The sequence below is a fragment of the Lissotriton vulgaris genome, chromosome 5 (assembly GCF_964263255.1).
Source record: "Lissotriton vulgaris chromosome 5, aLisVul1.2, whole genome shotgun sequence".
Taxonomy (NCBI): Eukaryota; Metazoa; Chordata; class Amphibia; order Caudata; family Salamandridae; genus Lissotriton; species Lissotriton vulgaris.
Genome location: NC_141693.1, coordinates 1545285989 through 1545290988, shown reverse-complemented (window position 1 = coordinate 1545290988; position 5000 = coordinate 1545285989). Strand labels below are relative to the sequence as shown.

General features: G+C 39.5%; 6 non-coding genes across 6 annotated transcripts; all 6 read left to right on the top strand.

Moving 5' to 3' along the window:
* Positions 1 to 454: 454 nt before the first annotated feature.
* On the top strand, positions 455 to 527 carry TRNAR-UCG (transfer RNA arginine (anticodon UCG)). Its single transcript has one exon. It is a non-coding gene; the product is annotated as a tRNA-Arg (tRNA).
* An 803-nt stretch (positions 528 to 1330) lies between these two features.
* Positions 1331 to 1405, top strand: TRNAR-CCU (transfer RNA arginine (anticodon CCU)). The gene has a single exon. It is a non-coding gene; the product is annotated as a tRNA-Arg (tRNA).
* A 642-nt stretch (positions 1406 to 2047) lies between these two features.
* TRNAR-UCG (transfer RNA arginine (anticodon UCG)) lies at positions 2048 to 2120 on the top strand. The gene has a single exon. It is a non-coding gene; the product is annotated as a tRNA-Arg (tRNA).
* Positions 2121 to 2923: 803 nt separating this feature from the next.
* TRNAR-CCU (transfer RNA arginine (anticodon CCU)) lies at positions 2924 to 2996 on the top strand. The gene has a single exon. It is a non-coding gene; the product is annotated as a tRNA-Arg (tRNA).
* A 644-nt stretch (positions 2997 to 3640) lies between these two features.
* Positions 3641 to 3713, top strand: TRNAR-UCG (transfer RNA arginine (anticodon UCG)). Its single transcript has one exon. It is a non-coding gene; the product is annotated as a tRNA-Arg (tRNA).
* Positions 3714 to 4514: 801 nt separating this feature from the next.
* On the top strand, positions 4515 to 4587 carry TRNAR-CCU (transfer RNA arginine (anticodon CCU)). The gene has a single exon. It is a non-coding gene; the product is annotated as a tRNA-Arg (tRNA).
* Positions 4588 to 5000: the final 413 nt, after the last annotated feature.

Sequence of the window (5000 nt, the reverse complement as noted above, 5' to 3'; positions counted from 1 at the left end):
ACCCGGCAGAAGATATTCCTTTGGAAAAAATGATTTGAATTGGATTGGTGTAACTGTTGTTTCTAGAGGTGGTGACAGGCTTTCAGCTACATGAATAGGGCAAGTCAGGATTCATGAAACGTATACAACCTTTGGGCGTGTGTAAATTGGCATATCCAGAAAGGAGCAGTTTTTACTACTGTCAAAACAGTTTCTCTCCACCTCTAGAAATATCCAGAGCTATGTAAAGCATACAACTGAGCTTTATTCTCATGAAGAAAGAGGTTTAAATGCAAAAAAGAAAACAAAAGCTTATCGTACTGGAGACATTTTCATTATATAGATTCCAAAAGAGTGCTTTAATTGAAAGGAGCTGAAAACACACAATGGGATGTAAACCTAAATAACTATCAATATCATATTTCCCATCCTTGCATACCACCTACATTATAAAAATAAGCACAGCAGGACGTATGACCGCGTGGCCTAATGGATAAGGCGTCTGACTTCGGATCAGAAGATTGAGGGTTCGAGTCCCTTCGTGGTCTGTATTTGCCAATGGTCACACAACTCAGATTTCCATTCAGAATGGAAGCAGGCTCTTCCAATACTCTTATAGCCATCGTGTTCTCATTCCTAATTATTCATGAAGTGGAGTACATACTGCACAGTCATTTAGATTGCATCTTCAGCCTAAAATCTTGTTCATGTTAGTGGCATTAAGAAGTGCTTCTATGTACACGCACTGAATATGTAATAGGGTTGCAGAATTTTGACTTGACAGAATGGGTTTTTAGCTTAAGGGTGTGTAGATGAAATGCAAGGTGTGTAAGTATGTGTTCATGGAGTGCTTCAAGTGTAAAATCTGTATGATTTGTGCAGTTAAAGTGCTAATTTTGCCTACGAGAAAGAAAAGTACTACAGAAGAATTATAAAGGATTGGCACATTGGCTGCCTTTGCTGATGACACAGTTGGCTAATTTGTGAAGCATTGGTCTATTAAGTTGCAGAGTGTGGTTGAACTTGGTTAGGAGACTTGGTGCCTGTTTCTGTGTCCTGCTGAAGACAAGGACGGCTTAATACCACTGTCAAAGCCCAGTTTATTGAGAAAAGCATTCAGGAAAGAAGAAGTGTTGAGTCGAGAGGGGTTCTCCTCCAATTTCTCTCCACTTGCTCGAAATGCAGAGAGTCCATTATAGCACAGAACAGAGTGTTAAAGTCGGGGATGGAAGAGGATGAAAATGGGAAGTTTACTTATGGAGAGAACTGAGAAATGTCCTTTGTGCAGACACCAGTGTTTGACGATTGAATACATTTAAATAATGTCTCTAGACTGCAAGTGTTTATCTGTTCCTCAGTGGCCTAATGGATAAGGCACTGGCCTCCTAAGCCAGGGATTGTGGGTTCGAGTCCCATCTGAGGTGAAAACCAATATCCACTCTTACTTTTCCAGAAAAATTGATATATTTATTACATGCTTCCGCTCAGAAGCTTATGTGGTATTAGGAACTTTGAAATGGTACCATTTTACTTCTGTACTCTTCAGAGTCATGTTGGTGTTCTGAAACTACAAAGTAGATTTTTAAACACCTATCTTTGTCAGATGCAACTTTGACCCGGCAGAAGATATTCCATTGGAAAAAATGATTTGAATTGGATTGGTGTAACTGTTGTTTCTAGAGGTGGTGAGAGGCTTTCAGCTACTTGAATAGGGCAAGTCAGGATTCATGAAACGTATACAACCTTTTACCGTGTGTAAATTGGCATATCCAGAAAGGAGCAGTTTTTACTACTGTCAAAACAGTTTCTCTCCACCTCTAGAAATATCCAGAGCTACGTAAAGCATACAACTGAGCTTTATTCTCATGAAGAAAGAGGTTTAAATGCAAAAAAGAAAACAAAAGCTTATCGTACTGGTGACATTTTCATTATATAGATTCCAAAAGAGTGCTTTAATTGAAAGGAGCTGAAAACACACAATGGGATGTAAACCTAAATAACTATAAATATCATATTTCCCATTCTTGCATACCACCTACATTATAAAAATAAGCACAGCAGGGCATATGACCGCGTGGCCTAATGGATAAGGTGTCTGACTTCGGATCAGAAGATTGAGGGTTCGAGTCCCTTCGTGGTTGTTTTTTGCCAATGGTCACACAACTCAGATTTCCATTCAGAATGGAAGCAGGCTCTTCCAAAACTCTTATAGCCATCATGTTCTCATTCCTAATTATTCATGAAGTGGAGTACATACTGCACAGTCATTTAGATTGCATCTTCAGCCTAAAATCTTGTTCATGTTAGTGGCATTAAGAAGTGCTTCTATGTACACGCACGGAATATGTAATAGGGTTGCAGAATTTTGACTTGACAGAATGGGTTTTTAGCTTAAGGGTGTGTAGATGAAATGCAAGGTGTGTAAGTATGTGTTCATGGAGTGCTTCAAGTGTAAAATCTGTATGATTTGTGCAGTTAAAGTGCTAATTTTGCCTACGAGAAAGAGAAGTACTAGAGAAGAATTATAAAGGATTGGCACATTGGCTGCCTTTGCTGATGACACAGTTGGCTAATTTGTGAAGCATTGGTCTATTAAGTTGCAGAGTGTGGTTGAACTTGGTTAGGAGAATTGGTGCCTGTTTCTGTGTCCTGCTGAAGATAAGGACGGCTTGATACCACTGTCAAAGCCCGGTTTATTAAGAAACGCATCCAGGAAAGAAGAAGTGTTGAGTCGAGAGTGGTTCTCCTCCAATTTCTCTCCACTTGCTCGAAATGCAGAGAGTCCATTATAGCACAGAACAGAGTGTTAAAGTCGGGGATGGAAGAGGATGAAAATGGGAAGTTTACTTATGGAGAGAACTGAGAAATGTCCTGTGTGCAGACACCAGTGTTTGACAATTGAATACATTTAAATAATGCCTCTAGACGGCAAGTGATTATCTGTGCCTCAGTGGCCTAATGGATAAGGCACTGGCCTCCTAAGCCAGGGATTGTGGGTTTGAGTCCCATCTGAGGTGAAAACCAATATCCACTCTTAGTTTTCCAGAAAAATTGACATATTTATTACATGCTTCCGCTCAGAAGCTTATGTGGTATTAGGAACTTTGAAATGGTACCATTTTACTTCTGTACTCTTCAGAGTCATGTTGGTGTTCTGAAACTACAAAGTAGATTTTTAAACACCTATCTTTGTCAGATGCAACTTTGACCCGGCAAAAGATATTCCTTTGGAAAAAAATATTTGAATTGGATTGGTGTAACTGTTGTTTCTAGAGGTGTTGACAGGCTTTCAGCTACTTGAATAGGGCAAGTCAGGATTCATGAAACGTATACAACCTTTGAGCGTGTGTAAATTGGCATATCCAGAAAGGAGCAGTTTGTACTACTGTCAAAACAGTTTCTCTCCACTTCTGGAAATATCCAGAGCTATGTAAAGCATACAACTGAGCTTTAATCTCATGAAGAAAGAGGTTTAAATGCAAAGAAGAAAACAAAAGTTTATCGTACTGGTGACATTCTCATTATATAGATTCCAAAAGAGTGCTTTAATTGAAAGGAGCTGAAAAAACACAATGGGATGTAAACCTAAATAACTATCAATATCATATTTCCCATCCTTGCATACCACCTACATTATAAAAATAAGCACAGCAGGACATATGACCGCGTGGCCTAATGGATAAGGTGTCTGACTTCGGATCAGAAGATTGAGGGTTCGAGTCCCTTCGTGGTCGGTTTTTGCCAATGGTCACACAACTCAGCTTTCCATTCAGAATGGAAGCAGGCTCTTCCAATACTCTTATAGCCATCATGTTCTCATTCCTAATTATTCATGAAGTGGAGTACATACTGCACAGTCATTTAGATTGCATCTTCAGCCTAAAATCTTGTCCATGTTAGTGGCATTAAGAAGTGCTTCTATGTACACGCACTGAATATGTAATAGGGTTGCAGAATTTTGACTTGACAGAATGGGTTTTTAGCTTAAGGGTGTGTAGATGAAATGCAAGGTGTGTAAGTATGTGTTCATGGAGTGCTTCAAGTGTAAAAATCTGTATGATTTGTGCAGTTAAAGTGCTAGTTTTGCCTACGAGAAAGAAAAGTACTACAGAAGAATTATAAAGGTTTTGCACATTGGCTGCCTTTGCTGATGACACAGTTGGCTAATTTGTAAAGCATTGGTCTATTAAGTTGCAGAGTGTGGTTGAACTTGGTTAGCAGACTTGGTGCCTGTTTCTGTGTCCTGCTGAAGACAAGGACGGCTTGATACCACTGTCAAAGCCCAGTTTATTGAGAAAAGCATCCAGGAAAGAAGAAGTGTTGAGTCGAAAGTTGTTCTCCTCCAATTTCTCTCCACTTGCGCGAAATGCAGAGCCTCCATTATAGCACAGAACAGAGTGTTGTCGGGGATGGAAGAGGATGAAAATGGGAAGTTTACTTATGGAGAGAACTGAGAAATGTCCTGTGTGCAGACACCAGTGTTTGACGATTGAATACATTTAAATAATGCCTCTAGACTGCAAGTGTTCATCTGTGCCTCAGTGGCCTAATGGATAAGGCACTGGCCTCCTAAGCCAGGGATTGTGGGTTCGAGTCTCATCTGAGGTGAAAACCAATGGTCAGTATTACTTTTCTTGAAAAATTTATATATTTATTACATGCTTCCGCTCAGAAGCTTATGAGGTATTAGGAACTTTGAAATGGTACCATTTTACTTCTGTACTCTTCAGAGTCATGTTGGTGTTCTGAATCTACAAAGTAGATTTTTAAACACCTATCTTTGTCAGATGCAACTTTGACCCGGCAGAAGATATTCCATTGGAAAAAATGATTTGAATTGGATTGGTGTAACTGTTGTTTCTAGAGGTGGTGAGAGGCTTTCAGCTACTTGAATAGGGCAAGTCAGGATTCATGAAACGTATACAACCTTTGAGCGTGTGTAAATTGGCATATCCAGAAAGGAGCAGTTTTTACTACTGTCAAAACAGTTTCTCTCCACCTCTAGAAATATCCAGAGCTAC